The sequence below is a fragment of the Peromyscus californicus genome, unplaced genomic scaffold (assembly GCF_007827085.1).
Source record: "Peromyscus californicus insignis strain IS unplaced genomic scaffold, ASM782708v3 Scaffold_22__1_contigs__length_63687245, whole genome shotgun sequence".
In the NCBI taxonomy this organism is placed as follows: Eukaryota; Metazoa; Chordata; class Mammalia; order Rodentia; family Cricetidae; genus Peromyscus; species Peromyscus californicus.
Genome location: NW_026294525.1, coordinates 2,192,179 through 2,210,862, shown reverse-complemented (window position 1 = coordinate 2,210,862; position 18,684 = coordinate 2,192,179). Strand labels below are relative to the sequence as shown.

The window sequence follows — 18,684 nt, the reverse complement described above, 5'->3', positions numbered from 1 at the left end:
TTACCAGTAGTGCACAGACCTGAAGTGGCCACATTCCTGGCTCTGGATGGATATGACCGCCGACAAAGAATCAATAGAATCATACACTGTCTTAGCCTGTATGCTTGGTCTTTGTTTGGTCTGAGAGGTGTGAGTTTAGAAGTATGTCAGAATATCAGAATGCAAATCTGCCTGTGAGTGCATCAGTGAGTGTGGGTAGGAGAGTATGTGTCTAACAATGAATGAGGATCTAAATGTGAATGTGTCAGTGTGGGCATCTAAGTGTGATTATGTATCAGGTTATTAGTATGAATGAGTAAATCAGAGTGAATGTGAATCTGAGTGTATCAGAACTGTCAGAGTGAGTCTAAATATATCTATTAGTGAGTTCTAAGAGTGTGAGCTTGCCCTGTAAGTGTGAGAGGAACAAGTGTAGGTATGAGTGAACGAATCTGAGAAAAGTCTGGGGGAGAGCATGGGTTTGAGTGTTAGAGTGAGTATGGGGTGTGAGTCCAAGGTGTCTGAGTGTGAGGAGTATGAGTCGAAGCAGGCAGACACCTGTACTCACAAGCTGTGTGCTCTGGTAAGCAGCGTTCCTAGCACTTGGGCCTGAGTAGCTGAAGATGGGGTGGGTGGGGTGTGAGGGAGTTGAGCTGGTCAGGGTTTGGGCTGCAGGCATAGTTGTCTGGTGTCCCCATTTCTGCAAACCCTCTTACAGCCAGGCACAAACTTGCACTTGACTTGACTAACCTGGGTCTTGCTCAGCTTCCAGCTGAGGGTTCCTTCCCTCCCCTTCCCACTTTCCAATTCCTGCTCTCAAGCAGGCTGCTTTTCTGCAGGTAGGCTGCCCATTTGGAGGGTGGTAGTGGTATAAGCTTTCCCTTTCCTTTGCTCCAGGTCGCTGGAGCAAGGGCCTAAGGTCACTTTGGTTACCAGGTCTTTAATTAGCTGCTCAGTAGACTGCAATAGCCTCACCTGGCCTCATTCCCTTTTCTTAATATTGGTTCTAGGACAGCACTGTGGTTTGCATCAGGGTGGACCATGTTACCAAAACACTACCAGCAGCACCCATGTACACTCCCTCATTCATGCATGAACATGCTCACACTGACCACACATGCATACACATACTTTATTCATTCACACCTGCACATACCACATACATGCAAGTATGCATGTACATATGCATACATTCACACGTGAACATGATGTTCATTTACACACTCATTCATAAAAGGTTTATGTAATGCACACACAAATCTATATATACACTCACACATAAACTCCATATTAAACTGTGTATATGTACACACTCACAGAGGCAGTGGCTGGCTGTTCCCACCATTCATAGATACCTGATGTATACAGCCTTGTAAGGACTCCATAAAGGAACATTTTGCAAGCATCCATGTTGGGGTTGTAGCTAGCAAGAGGACTTGTAATGGAAGGGCTAGGGCCACTGTCCCAGCTCAACTGAGCTTCCAGTGGTGGCAGGATGACAGAAGGTAGGTAGCTCAGGACAAGCACCTTAGACAGAAGAACCTGAATTGATAGATTCCAGGGTCCTAGTCCTATGCCTTGAGCAAGCCACTCAATTCTGAAATCTGATCTGACCTCTTCTGAGAATGATAGTACTGGAAAAGTGACCCAAGCCAAGTACCTTGTAAGTGGGAATGACTGGTCTACAGGCCTATCATAGGAGAGAGAAGAGAACAGCACAGCTTGTGTTTATCATGGAGTAGGATGCAGGCAACTGCTGTTCCAGCCATGTCTGTGCACACTGGGTTCCCCGTTGTGAAGGTAGAATGTGCATAAAAGCCAGGTGCTCCTTACACCTTTCCATTGACAGCCCAGGGCACAGCTTTCGGACCCTGTGTAGACTCACTATGCACTTCTCTATCTGGACATCCCAACATGAGGCTTCTGTCTGCCTCAGCTGGGCAGGGTCTCTGAGCATGCAGTTGGGATTTGCCACTGGATAGAAATGGTACATGCTGTGCCTAAAGCCGAGCCAGAGGAAGAGGTTCCTGGAGAAGGTATTATCATGTGGAAAACACACCTGCTAATGAGAAGACGTGTTCAGAAACAATGAAGGCAGAGACTGAAAGTGATGTCTAGTCTCCTACATTAAGTCTGTGAGCCTCTGGGACTCATGTTCGCTTTGCAGTTAGTTTGGTTATGGCCTTTATCTCAATGACATCACCTCTTTTCACAAGGCATCCTGGGATTCTCAGCACACCACAGCCAACTTCAGACTTGGGCCTGGCACTATTCCTACTCCGCACCTGGTCTTAGGATCTGTATTTTTTTTTTTTTTTTTTTTACATGTCCTGCATCATGGACCCAAAGACTTCTTGCAAAGAGCTTAGGGTGGTGGAACCTGGCACATGGCAAGTTCCCCAAGATGGTTGGTTACATGGTAATGCGTACTGTTAGCATGTGCAAGAACTGAAGTTGGAGCTTGAGCTGGGAGATCATTTCAGTCCCATTACTTTAAGCTAGACTCTTATCCTAAAGAAGACTTTCAATCTTTTAAATGACTTTTAGAAAGTAAGTGTCAGGGCTGGAGAGATGGTTCAGCAGTTAAGAGCATGGGCTGCTCTTCCAGAGGACCAGGGTTCAATTCCTAGCACCTACAAGCAGCTTGAAAACTATAATTCTAGTTCCAGGGGCCCTGACACCCGTGACACCCTCACACCAATGCACATAGAAAGTAAGTGCTATACCTATCTTCCACTGATTGAAGTCACTTGTAGAAGTCTACAATGTCCCTGTTCTTGTAGATGTCTTGTAGATGTCTGTCAGCTCAGAGGCTCAGATAATGTCCACTTTGCCTTTTTGGGGGGATGCCTTCTGATTTCACCTATCAGCAAATTGGGAGTGAATTATGTTTGTGTTCACACCTGTCATTCCCATATGAAGACATAAGGGTGATATTGCAGGTTGGGACTTTTCCTAAATGGCCTATAAAATTTTACACATTTTTCTGTAAAGAGGCAGGTATGAAATTTTTTAGGACTTGAGTGAGCCATGACTTGTTTCAACCACTCAATCCTGTTGCCATGAACTAGCCATGACCTTGTGTCCACTTAGGAGCTGCCTGGCTAGAGATGGAGCAGTTGGTATACCTCTAGCCATGGTGTGCTAGTCCTCATTCTATAGAAAGCACAATCCTTTTGTCTTGTTTGTATCATCTGTGAGGGCTGTTTTTTGGATAAATGAAACTCTGAGTACAAAGCATGTTGGGTCAGCCCATCTTCTCTGTCTCACTTATGTGGTTATTCTAAGTTCTTCCTCAGAGGCATCAATACACCCTGTCTATTCCAGGTATATTTGCTTCTGCAAACTGTCAACCCTACCTGGGCTGGGCATTGATTAGCCACATCTACCATGGGTGTATATGCACAGTGGGCAATGCTGGGTTCCATTGCTTCTTTTATAGTCCTTGTTCATTCCCAACATCAAATGCTATTGCTTAGCATCATCGTGTGCTGTTTTCTAGGCTTAATCCCAAATCGTGGAGACCAGAGGTGAGACTGGTGGATTTAAGACAGTACCTCCCAAACCACATAGCATTTCTCAAATAGTGGTGGAAGTAGGGCATTCATTCATGTAGAACTGAATGCATTTGTGGAAGTTGGATGTGGCACCCAGGGCCCCTTTACAAGCAACACTTACCCATACCTGGTGGTTCTCTCTTTGGTCACCAGGTTCCTCTAGAGCCATCTCCAAATAGACTGTCTTCATCTAGCATTAGTCAGGTTCCTATTGTTATAATGTGAGATAAGCCCAGGTACTTTATAAAGAAAAGATGATTTAGCTCACAGTTCTAGAGGGTGGAAGCCTAAAGAGCACAATGCCATCCAGCTCTGGCAAAGGCTTCCATGGCTGCAAGGAGGAGCCCATCAATTCTGTAAACTCTGGTGGGCTATGTGTAGTCGCTTTTTCCTCTTTATGATCTTTCATCTCTGAGCTCTAGTTCTACCTGCAAGCCACTCACTCCTGATAACTGACGACTGGCCATTCCCTCTCACCTCCTGTTTCCTCAGTTCCAGCCCTAGGAATCATTTCTGTGCAGATAAATATCTCGAGATTCAACATGACTGTTCAACTGTGAGCTGAACAGGATGGCATCAACAAACTTGCCCGAGTGGATGGGGGAAAGCCCACAAGGCCTCAACCCTACACAAAGACCTACACACAACTGAGTAAAGCTGAGAATGAAAGAAGTGGTCCTCCTCAGGGAAGAGCACACCAACTTGTTGTCCAGTATCAAATGGTCAACCCTGAAAACCTAAATACAGGTAACATTATATGGACTCAACAGGTTATATATGTTTAGGAATATACATGTATATGCAAATGCATATATACAAGCAGTAACAATTAATGAAAAAGAGTACATATGAGGGCTTGAAGGGAGGCAAAGGATGGAAGAGATGTTGCAATTAAATTACAGTACCCAAAACAAACATCTCAAGATGTCAGACCTGCCTCCTTGGGACCTAGCCCTGACCAGGGGTCCCTGTAGCAGCCCCCTAGGGCCCGAGAAGCAGGTCACTAACATTTACCCAAAGGGCGTCATATTTTACTCCCCTACCTATGTGTATCTGCCTTATGGTTTCTTGGCAAATGCATTCTGCTTCATTCTGCTTCATGGTCCTGCCTTTTCCAGGTACTTCTTGGAGAGGCCAGCAGCAGCAGAGGCTTGTCCCAAGCAGCTGGACATGCCAGTGAGGCCTGGCTGGTTTGCAGTCCTGGAGGAACTCAGCCTGAGGCAGGGACTGGGCATGGGGAACAATAGTATATTGTTACCAGGGACAGATCACCTTTCCTTTTAATTTTCCTTTGGAAAATAAATCCTCTGTCTTTGTGTTTGGAGGGCTTAGCTTTAATCTTAGGCTCCCCTCTTAGCTAATGAAGTGGTGCTCTGCAAGACGGGGTGCCGTGCACCTTCATCAGCACATGAGCTGCCGAGAGCCTCGTGTTAAAGGAGAAGGTCAATGATTATCATTGTCAATTGAAATCCTAGTCATAATCATCTACCTGTTCTGTGAGGCCATGGGACTGTTATTCAGGTTTGCTGCTTAATGTGAGCTAAGACAGTAGCTGGCCCTTGCACTGTGCATTCAGAAAGGTTCCCAAATGGTGTGCTTTAATTCATTTAATCTTTGCCATAACCCTACCAAGTAGGTGGCTTTACTTCCCATTTCGCAGATGGGGAAACAAAACACAGGGGGACCTTTCCAGGCCACCACCCAGATGCCACATGGTAGTGGACTCTCCGTCCTCCAACCTGCACATGCTGCCCCCTCCTATGCACGTCTTCCGGAACAGAAGCCCATCACTGTGCTGGTGACCATTCCACACGATGTATTTTCTTGGTAGAATGAAAAGAATTCTCTAGTGGTAAAACAGAAACTTTTAAAGCCGTTTAACTTTTAGAACCTGAGAACTGTTCGTGGGAGGCAATGCTTAGTGAACAAGTGATACACTGATGTGTAAGCAGAGAATGAGTGAGGATGGAGCCTAGCAGATGGTTGCTGGATCTATTCAGATTTAAACTCATGAGGATGGAGGTTCTAGCTGCTGTGCATAGGGCAGGACCAGAGCATCCATAGAGCATATTACCTTGGACTCGGTACCTCTACGCCTAAGGACAGCCCGGGATGCTTTGCCAAGACTGTGCATGCAGGGATCAGCTCCGAGAGAGAAAAACAATTTTAGTCCAAGCTTAGCTTCCAGTAAGGCTTTAGGTTCAGGGAAGACTCGCTCTAAGTAGTTGTGGGAACTCTGCTCAGCCAAGCTATAGTCCTCAAGGCTCCCCAGGACTAGGGAGGGCTATGAGGCCTGAGTGAAGATCTCAGGCTACTGGGAGCCAGTCACCCATCCTGGCTTCCAAGTCCTTAGCTAACTCACCCGGTGGGTAGGAGTTGTGCAAATCTGAGATCGGGTCCCTAGAAACTGGTAGATGCATCTATCTGTGTGGTGAATAACGGTGTTTCCATCAGTCACAGAGTGCACATGTGACAGTGGTCCCTGAGAATGTGTTCTTACTGTGTGTTCTTACTGTGATTTCTGTAGACGTTCAAACATGTCATTGTGTGATAGCTGTCCACGGTGTCTAGTGTGGCAGGTTGTGTGGGATGACAGCAGGAGCAGGGGACTACACTCCAGCCGACTTTGTGGCAGTCTGTGCCATCCAGCTTTGTGGAAGTATTCCGTGCTTGTATGAAGCCCTGGCGTGGCTGACAAAGTGCACCTCAGCACGTGTGCCGTCTTTCAGTCAGGGGTGACCACAGTGCATTTCCTGCTTCTCCTTTACTTTTATTTACCAAACAAGAGGCTAACTAACACAGTAACAAAATACAAGTCTAGCAAAATTCTCAAAGGGTCACATCTTCCAGGCCTTCCCTACTGCTGGCCTGTGAAGACCCTAGCAGGCCAAGAGGACTCAGGCTGTGCTCCCTCTCCCAGGCTTCTGACCCACTGACATGTCAGTGACCCAGGGGAGGCCCAGAGCTACACTGCAGACTCAGTATCTCAACGTCTCTCACATGCAAGGATGTGGTCGATGGACAGTCTCCTCTGTCTCCTTTATATAATGGATGTTGGCCACGGCTGTGAATCTATGTTGACCAGAGCTGTGTGTTTTGTAGACTTAGGCACTGCCCTAAGAACCAAGTATCAGATGCCTGTTCATTTCAGCTCTGTGGTCCATTCTCATGCTTCCACCATTCTGTACTTCTTTCCTCGGTCCTCTGTCTGTCCTAGATGAGGACACTGCTCTAGACCTCACTAAGCATGTCTCATATTCTAGTCAAATCCTGAAACCTGGCATCAAGCAGATGCTTGGCACGGGTCTGTTGAGGGGTAAAGAGGAAAGGGAGACTCAAATTGTTGTATATCCAGTCAGTAGCCATGGGGAAGAAAACATTTCCAAATGTGGGTCATGCTGGAGTCTATCTGACAAGACACCACAGCTCAGGGCCTCAACTGTCGTTCCTTGTCACCTCCCCTCCATTGATAGTCGACACCATGAACCGAGAAGGTGAGAAGGAGTTACCCTCTGTGTCACTGGGACACAGAGGGGAGAAAGACAGGACCAGTTTTTCCATGGATGAAGGCTTGTTCTCCTCAGCACTGTAGATGAAGGCTTGTTCTCAGCACTGTAGATGAAGGCTTGTTCTCCTCAGCACTGTAGATCAAGGCTTGTTCTCCTCAGCACTGTAGATCAAGGCTTGTTCTCAGCACTGTAGATCAAGGCTTGTTCTCCTCAGCACTGTAGATCAAGGCTTGTTCTCAGCACTGTAGATCAGGGCTTGTTCTCAGCACTGTAGATCAAGGCTTGTTCTCAGCACTGTAGATCAGGGCTTGTTCTCAGCACTGTAGATCAAGGCTTGTTCTTCTCAGCACTGTAGATCAGGGCTTGTTCTCCTCAGCACTGTAGATCAAGGCTTGTTCTTCTCAGCACTGTAGATCAAGGCTTGTTCTCCTCAGCACTGTAGATCAGGGCTTGTTCTCCTCAGCACTGTAGATCAGGGCTTGTTCTCCTCAGCACTGTAGATCAGGGCTTGTTCATCTCAGCACTGTAGATCAGGGCTTGTTCTCCTCAGCACTGTAGATCAGGGCTTGTTCTCCTCAGCACTGTAGATCAGGGCTTGTTCTTCTCAGCACTGTAGATCAAGGCTTGTTCTTCTCAGCACTGTAGATCAAGGCTTGTTCTTCTCAGCACTGTAGATCAAGGCTTGTTCTTCTCAGCACTGTAGATCAAGGCTTGTTCTCAGCACTGTAGATCAAGGCTTGTTCTCCTCAGCACTGTAGATCAAGGCTTGTTCTCCTCAGCACTGTAGATCAAGGCTTGTTCTCAGCACTGTAGATCAAGGCTTGTTCTCCTCAGCACTGTAGATCAAGGCTTGTTCTCCTCAGCACTGTAGATCAGGGCTTGTTCTCCTCAGCACTGTAGATCAGGTTTCTTGGGCCTGAGTGGACACTGGCCACTAGTACCAGCATGCAGTGGATGCCTACATCCTCTCTACTCCTCCCAGTCTTTGTGACCATGTGACTTTTTTTTCTAGATTTTTCCAAATCAACCTGTCATTTATATTCCTTCAGTTACCTAATGACAGGGACAGTGGAGTACAACACCATATCAGATACTATCATACTACACAACACAATGCCACATCACTACACCACATAACACCATGTATAACATATATCCCCATACCATACAACACTATACAGCAACACTTCACAAGATATCACATAACACCATGCTACACAATACAATGCCATACTACATGACATATTACCACCTATCACTATAGTACACACATCATACAACACTGAAATACCATATAACATCACAATGTACCACACCACAAAACACTATCTCACACAATATTTCAAAACAGCATATAACATCATACACTACACAACACTGTACCACTCTATATAAAAGAATACCAAATTCCCAACCACATATTATACAACACACTATATAATACACTACCAAATAGCACAATACCACATACCACTGTGAAAAACCATACCACATAGTACATCACCACAACAGCATACTCCTACATCAGACCACAAACATACTATGCCACAACACCAAACAATACACCCTATAATACAGCATATCATACCACATCACAAAATACCACACCTTTAAACACACTGTCAAGTAACACCACCTGCAGTAGACAATGACAAACCACATAACATGTGTTACAGCTCATTATATAACACAGTACAATGTCAGAATACCACACCATACCCACTAGTTCATAAAACACCACAGCACAGATCATACCACACACCATATCACAAAACATGACAAAATATGCCATAGTATACTATCCCACACCACACAAACACCACCACAAAATACCATACCATACTATCACACATCACTTACAATGTTTCCCACTCTCTGCAACTAGGCTTCAAACCAGGGATACCTACCTATGTGTAAATGCTGGGACCACCAGGGCTCCCGGAAGGCAGTAATGACAATCTGCCCAGCTGGAGGGAGAAACAAGTATTTGTTTGGACAATTTGCATCCGTTCCTTCAAGCTACTTCAAACTGGATAAAAGAGAACTCTGTATAATATACACAGAAACTCCTGTTACCGGCAGAATCTTAAAATATTTATACCGCATACAAACAATGCCAAGGAATTCCCTAGGAGTCATATATTGACTTAATAAACACAGGCCCATTATGTAGCATTTGTCTTCGTTATGTATAACAAATTATTGATTATAGTAGATTAAAATCTGAAGGCAAAGATCGAAAGATCAGGCTTTTATATACAACATGCTGTGGTCTTGGCTTCCACAACAGCAAAGACTAGTGAATGTTGTGCCCTTCATCTGGGGCTCCAATGGGTGGGCTTTGGGAACCAAGGCCTCTGTAAAGAGGGTGACAGCTAGGCTGGTAAGCTGAGTATAAGCCATTTCAAAGATATGATGTCTCCCTGTATCTCCTTCAGGGTTCTCACAAGAGGGCTCATGTTCTGTCCCTTCTCTGCTCCAGTCCCAACCTCAGGGAGGCTAGTCTCTCTGTATCACTCCCATCTCCAAGGCTTTTTGTCCAGGGGGAAGAGAGAGGAGAGTTAGTGTCATCGCACAGAAACCATTGTATCCTCAGCATCTTTCCAACTGGAACACATCTTTTTGGGTTTGAGCTGTGTCTGGGACTCAGACAACAGAAGAACATGTAGACCTGCCCATCTTAACCTTCATACCTCACAGTTGCCCACACCCCAGCACCTACTGTTTCCAGGCATTGGGAGTTCAGGTGACAGGGCTTTTGTACTGTCTTGTTAGTTTCAAAGCCACGCCCAGGCAGATCTGCTCCACAGGAGATCTTTCTAAAGAAAAAGAAATGGCCAGTGATAATGTCTTTTTCAGTAACTGGGGCTGGAGGAAGCCCCTGTGTCTGAAGAGCTCTGGGAAGATGATGGTTATCTGCTCTGAGAGTGGTAAGCAGGAGGGAGGCCTGTATGACCATGCCTGTCATTTCCTGAGTTTTCCATGTCTCCTTGGTAGAGCCTTCACTCCCTCTGCTGGAACTCTTGCTGGCCACCAGCTGCCTCTCCTTTAGGCACACTCCTTTTCCCTAATTTGGTCCTTCTTGGTGGCAATCGACCAAGGAACCGTTTCTTCCCCAGCTAACAGATGATGGACTTAGCTAGGAGAGTAAGAAAGCTCTTCTGCTTGGCTCTTAGGAGAAATGATTCCAGGGGACGAAAAAAATGGCTGACTAGACTCTGGTAAGACTTGTCAAAGATGTCTCCAAAACTTACTTAGTGCTCACTCCATCCAACACTAGAAAACATAGCATTAAAGTACCGCTAAGCATACTCTCTATTGAAAAGTAGAAGATGTAGATTGTAGTAAACTATAATTAATTATTATCAGAATTTTCAATTAAAAAAGAGACTGAAGGAAGAGGGCTGTATTCCAGAAGGCAGGGCTCTCCATCTAATTTTCTCAATCTGAAGCCACTAGAGACTGTAGCTGGGGACTTCCCCTTGGTCCCTCGCTGCTCTCAGGGCTCCTGGACCCCTTTCGACTCCAGCTGCTAGATCTGAGTGTGGCCAAGGATCCCAGAGTATGCTGTCACCAACCAAATACAGAATAATAAACAGATGTGTCTCTGTCCTTACTTTTGAATTTGTTTGTATATTCTAGAAGAAAAATGGAGCTTATAAGATTAAAATACATTACCTATTAATTATGGAAAGGCTAGGAAGACAAATCCCCAAACTACCTTGCCATAGAGACTCAAATTTCAACTACATGTTCTAATCTAATATGTCCTGCTAGAAGTAAATATACTTTGGTCTGTTAGAGTCTATCACCTTCCAAAAGCCTAGTATATGGAGAAGGAACATGAGAGAGGAAAGACAGAGGCAGGGCATGGAGAAGAAGATGGTGGCGGGGGTGGACATGGAGGATGTAGAGGAGGACATGGAGGGGAATATGGAGGAGAACACATGAATGAGGACATGGAGGGGAACATATAGGAGGAAATGAAGGAAATCATGGAAGGACATGGATGATGTGGAGAAGGGCATGAAGAAAGATGTAGAAGAGGAAGGCATGCAGTCTTGAGAGAGTATTTTATGAAAATTAAATAAGCTTTCTTTCCTTCTCATATTTCTTGCTTTTCCCAGGGTTGCAGAGCATAGTAGAGGCAGATCTGTAGAGACATGTCAAGGTGTAATGGCTACAGTCAGCTGGCTTTGACCTCTAGTACCTAGTAACTGCTACTGGTTGCTTTCTGAGCTAGAGACTTGGTTCTTTGGATCCTTTTTGTTTTTTCCTGTGAAGTAGACACCATCTTACCGCAGAGAGGCCTGGGAGAAAATGTGTACTGAACAGGACCGTGACACACCAGAGGCTGTCCATTTCTTTGAGGCCATAGGCAGGCACCTGAATAGTGCATGCTTCAAGGGTGGAAACTGCTTTTCCTTTTCCTCTAGTTTGGTTTATTGACACCTGAGAAAAGAGCCCTATCCTAGTTACCAGTGATTACTATAAACTTCCAGTATCTCCTGTTTTTCCCCGTGTTGAGATGAATGTAGCAAGTCTCCATTCACCACGTCAACAAGCCATTTATCATGCAGCCAGTATGTGCCATGCTGAGGAAACAAAGACAAACCTGTGCTTATTTGAGCAAATGCCTGAATCCAATGAACAAGGCAATTCTGAGATGCTATGAGGGATGAATGCCCTGCTTCAAACTCGAAGTGCAAAGAGTACCACTTGGTCCTAGGTAAGTTCTCCCTGTGCCCTGGATGCTCCTGCTTTGGCTTGGGTTCTTCACAGTCTTTTCCTCCATTCTGTCTCCCAACATCCGATGTGGCTTCCTTGTGTGGAGTTTCATGTGTTGTTTAAAGCACAATAGACAATTGACACCAGAAAGAGGCAGTGGACTGAGAGAAGCCTAGGAGACATGGAGTAAAGATGAGAATGGCCTTATGGAGTAGTCCCTAGAAACTTATGCTGCCTGGATGATTTTGATGGTCCATAAAGTAAATACTTCCTTTCAAAATGAGTATTCAGGAAGCCGAAGTGTTCACATGCTGAGCTTAGAAGCCTGCCTGCCTGTAGTAAACCCTTCCACTGGAGAGGTTGATACACACCCTTCACACATTTCTTACTGAGGGGGGTGGCAGCCACAAGCAAGGCCTCCATGTTTCCAAACAGAAGCAGATGCCTAGAAAGTGTACACAGAAGCTACTCTTCAAAGCATAGATTAAAACATCTGTCAGGAAGGCTGGCAAGCAGACCCACACGGCTACCACAGCTGGGATGGATCATCATGACCAGGGCAAGAAGGACTAATAGATGGGCAAAGGGGACATGGAAGAAGCAGGTTCCTGATGACCAGTCAGTAATTGCCCCTTTCATCTTCAGAATCAGAGTTCACAAGATCTTACCTGCCCATCTAATGTCCTCTTGGCCCATGTGAGTCTTCCTCATTGGCTGTATTGTTGGCCCACTGGCTAGCCTACGGACCCCATCTGATGACTTTTTCACACATCAGATATACTGTTGGCCCAACTGATGTCCTCCTGGTCTGATTATGGCATATCTAATGTCTTGCTCTCCCACCTGCTGTCCTACTTGCTTATCCAATGTCCTGCTATCCTAGTTGATAACTTTACTGGTCTATCTGTTGATCAACTGTTTCATCTAAGTCCTGCTTGCCTATTTAAATTCTACTTTCCTTTCTGGGATCTTCTTAGAAGGTGTTCTTTTTCTCTTCCCATGGCCAGTTTTCATTGGGACCATGGATAAGGCTCATCACTATCTAAGTGTCTGTGTCTCTGTTGTGTGGCAGATACGTTATGTTTCCTTCTTCACCCAGTGTCTCAGTTTAGAAATTTTACCTTCCAGAGTATTGGGATACACATGATAAACAAATTGGTTCACCTTCATGTGGTTGGGTGACAATTTTTTAGAACTATAAGAAAATGACAGTCTCTGCTTTGAGGCTAAGTAAGAATTCCAAGATTTTGGTACAGGCCTTCATCAGAGGAGAAATTTGTGTCTTACAGCCTTTCTATTTTTCTTAAACCTTCTACAAACAAATTCATAAACACAAGTTAGGATTGGAGGTGAATCTGGGGCACAGATGGAAAATCTAATGTAGAGTTTAACTCAGGAGTCAAAATTCAGAAGAGGGAATGCACCAAATTCACATGAGAGATCCAGCCATATGAAGGGCATGCAGGGCTAAGTACGAGGAACAAATAGGAGAATTAGAGGAAGGGCATGACACAGGAAATAGAAGACTCAGGGAAGGGACGTGGATGAAATGTGGAAGAGGGACATGAAGGAAGATTTAGAGAAGGAGTGGGACCATGAAGGAGAGAAGGAGGTATTCAGATGAGGACATGCAACAGACTTGTGAAGGTTCATGTCTTGGTGTGTAAGCACAGGTTTGCAAATTTGTCTTTGTGAGGACCATCCTTGTTTTTGCTTCTTCCTCTCAATATGTTTGGAATATTTATTTATTAATGCCCATGTGTATTTATGTATGCTCATCAGTGCCCACAAAAGTGGAGGTATAGTGATGGGGTGACAGATTTGGGTAGTGGTCTGAAGCCAAATTCTTGGAGGTGACCACTGTTCACTTGCACACTCAAAGGCCTCTTGCATTAGATGCTTTGCCATTTTTCCTGTATGTGTCATCCACAACTTTTTGTCCTCTTCTATACATTAGCTGCATCACCACTATACCCATGCTGGCTGGAATCTGCCCCTCACTGACCTGGGAAGTAGGGGATGATGTCTCCAGTGTTTTTCTAGCCTGTGGTACTGGAAAAAAAAATCAGTATCAGGACTCAGAGACCCTTCATTCTTGCCTTTAGCTACACAGTGGCATGGGCATGCAGTGTTCCTGGGTAGATTTCTAAAGCCATTGATTATTAAATGCTAATTCTGACAGTTTCATTTACATGTCCATGTAATGGAGCAGGAGAGACAGAAGCAGAGTGAGATGAACACCTAGTTGGTGAGGTTCCTTCTCTCATGTGGGAGATCCCAATAACTGTCTTGGCCTGCCTCTGATACCCTGTAAATGGGACTTTAAGCTCCATCTCAAAGGTTCATTCACAGCTACAGTTTTCAGAATGGAGGCCCAGACATTCCCTGTGGTCCTCTCTTAAGTCTGTAGATACCCTCCTTTTACCCTCTACCCTAAGCTCATATTGCAGATGGACAAGGAACCCTGCCCTCATAGGACACATTCTCACAAATTGGTGTCAGGAAAATGAGGGGGAAAATGTACAATTTCCCAAATTTTCAAACAAGAGACTTTAAGGTTGGGTCAGTGACTGAGATGCCACTGAAAATGTCTACAGAAGCTTGTAAGAGGCCTTTTCTTTATGTACAAGGCTCATCACATGCCGGATGTTTAAAGGACTGCACGGGCCAAACAGCTGGATACTTGGTCTTTAGGACAACACACAGCTGCAAATGTAGAGACATCTGGTAACCACCCAATAGTCTACATCCACCAGATGTTTATCATCGTGCAGGCAGGCAGGCAAGATCTTTGTGAATCTGGGAACAAAAGACTATGTCCCTCTTCTCTGCCTCTCACAAGCTCACCAACCCCCACAGGCAGCTGCCTGGGAATCTACCCCACTGACATGCCCCTTGGGTCTTGCTGTGGTAGGGATGTATTAGGCCATGTGTGGATGGACTCCTCGTGAAAGAGGAGAGAGAAGGACAGTATGTCTATGAAGGAAGAAAGCCAGGGTAGACCATGACTTCTGGTCATCTGTATGCTGGCCCTGGAGATGGGCAGAACAAGTCTCCACTGGAAGGGGAATTTGCCTGGTTAAGAGAGTGAACCAACAGTCATGGTTTCAGAGGCTATGAATCACAGCACATCTCCACAAGGAGGGGCACAAGAGGCAGAAGTCAGTGCCACTGAGAGGGGCTGAGAGCAGCTTTAGAGGCTGAGGTTGAATGTGGTTGTCCTGAAAGGTGAACAGGAAAAGCAGGTAGAAGTCTAAGGAGTGGCAGCTCCTGACTTGCCTAGGGTCAAATGGCTGTACAGACCTGGAGGAGGCACACTATGAAGATGAAGGGTGCCAAGAAGGCAAGGGCTCGGTATCACCAGAGACAGCTGATATGACATTTCTAGAACATGGAAGCCCTACTAGACCACTTGGAAGCCCTTCTCCATGTCCTCCTCCATGGTGCTTACACAGAGATAACTGGTCACTGTGAGTTTTCATCGAGCCATAAACAATTTTTTTTTCTAAATAGTCCTGAGGGAAAACAGATAGATGCCCCAATGTGTTTCTCAGGCCTGGACTTCTTCCTGCCTACCTTCTTGGTGACTCTGTATTTGTTGGCCACAAATCCTAGGCTACTCGACTTTTCGGGTTTCTGCACCCTGTACCTCAGTTCAAGGTCTCTCATCTCAGAGTGGCCTCCTTTCTTGATTCCCCAGAAATCTGATCTCATCCCTGCTATGATTTGAATCTGTCCCTTAAAGTTTATGCTGGAAACTTAACCTCAATGCAACAGTGGTTTGCGGTAGAGAGTTCAATAATGGGGCTATGCCACGAAGGTCCACCCCTCATGAATGGACTCTGTTTTGTAAGGCGGGTTAGCCGCGTGGAGGTGGTGCTAAGGTGGTGCTTGGCTTACTTACTGTCCTCTAACTGTGGGACAATGCAGCAATAAGGTATTTGCTATTACTAATTTACTAATGCTAGCCCCTTCTCCTAGACGCCCTAGCTTTCACAATTGAGAAATAATCCTTTCTGTACAGACAAAGCAGTGTTATGGGATCCTGCTACAGCAACACAAAACAATCTAACGTAATTCCTGCCCCTGTGTGGTGTGGTCTCTGCTCCATGTTGACTCACCCTCGGCTGGCAACTGTACCCAGTCCATCTCAGCCTCCTTCCTTGCCCACTCCTCTGTCACTGCTCCCCACTCCCAGGACTTGGGTGTTCATGGCGGTCATTCTTTATCTGAGTCTCTTCCTGGAAACCACTTCCTCCTCAGAAACCATTAGTGGCTCCCAGTTTGGGTTGTAGGAATCATAGGACCCTTGACGGTGATTGCTACTGGAGGATTGTTCTCCAGTGTCATGTTAACCATAGCACGGTCTGTACTCTGCAGACAGCAGGGCTCTAGGCAGTGTGTAGGTCTGTCTCCTCAGCTCTTGTATTCCAGCAACTGTGCTGGAGGGTTGCATACACCAAGTGATCACTATTTTGAATTTGAGCTAATAAATGAATGAATAAGAGGACAGGTGGTAAGGAATTTAATCTATATTAAAGGGAAAAAACAGGTTTGGTTCTGAGAGGAGCAGGCTATGTAAAATACACTGCTCAGAGTATTCTTCATTGGCCTTTGCATTCCACACCTACACTGGATACCCTATACTACTAGCTTAATGTTGAAACAAAAATATTTATCTTTCTATGTATCTACCTATGTATCAATCTATTATAGATAATCTGTCTAGCTATCATCTATTGTCTATCATTTATGTGTTTGTGCTCATTAATTTTATCTATCATTAGTTATATAACTTTGTATCTATAATTTATCTACATATCCTTTATCATTATCATGTATGTCAATTACTAATGTATGTACCCAAATCCCTGTATCTATTGCATACCTAACACTTATCTATTGCCAATACAATGTATCTAAACACAATCGTCTCTATAACCATCATTATTACACATCTATGAGAATCCATCATGCATCCAACCACAGCCACCCTTGGAAAACCTAAGTTTTCACTTTCCCCAGCATCCTGGAGACAGAGGGACAAGTCTTTGTTCATTCTTCAACCAGAGATTCAGATGCCTGTCCATCTTGGTGCTCAATCAACAGACAGCTGGTTTTCTGATATCGAAATGTTGTCATGTAGAGGAAGGACAGTCTTCTGTGCTGTCTGCAGATGGCCAACTACAGGGACTTCCAAGCTTCCAGCAGGCCCCAGAGTGAAATGGGGTGTTGTTGTTTTAATTTTCAGACAGGGTGATCAGAGCACAGAAAAGCTGTAGGTGGTAAAGAGATGCCCTGATGGTGGTGCCTGAAGCTGGGGTGCCTAGCGAGGTATCCTGCCTCCCCAAGCCATTGTCCCTGCACTTGTAGAAGTTCTTGCAACTTTTTTTTTACGCCTCCCTCTCTGGGGGCAGGGGAGAAATGCTTTGCCTGTGAATTGCTCTGAGCTTCTCAGGAAAGAGAACTTCAAAAAGTCAGGACAATGCTGTGATTGTCAAGTCCACACTGCTCCAGGTCCCAACACATGGGGCTCTCTCACCTGCTGAGACCATTCCTGTGTTTCCTGTCCTGAGCCCTACTCTGCCCCAGGCCCTTGGAGACTGCTGTGGTTTCCAGGCTCTGATAAAAAGCACTAACAATGGGGGGAAGCGCTACTGACCTGATTTCTTTCCTAGTTATCACTAAAATAATAACTCCCTGGAAGCTGCTACCCAGGCAGGGCTGGGGACGCTGGCTCTTCTGGACACACTTGGATCTGGCCTCCACCCCTGGCCCAGCTCAGAGGACTTGGAACCTTCGGAGGAAAACCTGTGATGAGATTGCTTCATGTGGGGGCTCCTCCCATGGCTGAGAGGCCTAGCACTGTGGGCAGGAGACTCAGCTCCAAATTGGGGGTAGAGAGCATTGTTTCTTAGGTTCTAGGAAGATCTTACCTTTTGTTCTCCTGTCTGGCCAGCCTCCTAAAGCCCTGGCTGATATGCAGATAGCCTGGGGAACTTGGCAACCAACAGATGCAGACCTCTGGCTCTGTCCCTGATCATTCCCAGAGCCAGTCATGTCCTCTGCTCAGTTCACTTCATTTGCCTGCCTTTCTGAGTGCTTTCTCCAGTCTGGGTCTGCTCTCAGAGTCATCTAGCTTGGTGTTTGCGTCTCTCTCAACCCAGGGTCACAGGTGCTCTGAATTCCACTCCCCCACACCAGGTGGATGTGCAGCTGTGCTGGTTTGTGGCCATAATTGTCCTCTGTGGGAGGCAACAAGAGTGATGAGTGGGAGGAGACTGGGGAAGGAGGAGAGGAAGGTGCAAATGAGGGTGGAAAGCAGCTGAGGAACTGGCCCTGTGCATCGGGCCAGCCCTCCCTCAGGGCAGACAAAGAGTGACAGGGTTTTAGAGTGTCCGGGCATGTAGTAGAAGGGAAGGCTCAGGTGTGGTGGGCTGGGTGACCTCTGATCACCTCTGATCAGAACAGGTTCAGTGGACCGGAACCCCACCACAGTGATGAAAGAATAATGTGTTAAGCGCTAGCACACAGGAAGACCCTAATGTAAGTGTCAGCCTAGATGCCTGAGCACAGGAGAGCAAGAACCACCTGCCCCAGTCCACATGGCTAGCTACGTGAGCGTCCTTTCTCTTGACTTTCTGAGCTCGGCCACCTTCATCCTGCATACTGCTATTTGTGCAACAATATATATCTGCACAAGGAAGAAAGCCCCCTGAGGGTGAGGATTCCCATCCGTTCTTAAACCACAGTTTTCCTTATGCCCAGAGCTGCCTCTGCCATGTGCTGAGGTCAGTACATAATTGCCGAATGAGTGAGTTGGTGAATAAATGAGGGGACACTCATCCTAAGCTGAACGCGATAGCATCCAGAGGCACGGAGCTGTGCAGACCCTCCTTTGGCTGCATGTG

General features: G+C 45.8%; 1 protein-coding gene across 8 annotated transcripts in view; it reads left to right on the top strand.

Annotated features, from left to right (window-relative positions):
* The window catches only part of Ermard (ER membrane associated RNA degradation), a 145,936-nt gene that overhangs the window by 73,297 nt on the left and 53,955 nt on the right, over positions 1 to 18,684 (top strand). The window contains exon 17 of one of the 8 annotated variants that reach the window (XR_008221062.1): positions 4,029 to 4,283. The exons of the other annotated variants lie outside the window; for them this stretch is intronic. The gene's annotated coding sequence lies outside the window, so the exon portion shown is untranslated. The remainder of the gene's footprint in view (positions 1 to 4,028; positions 4,284 to 18,684) is intronic. 8 annotated transcript variants of the gene reach the window in all.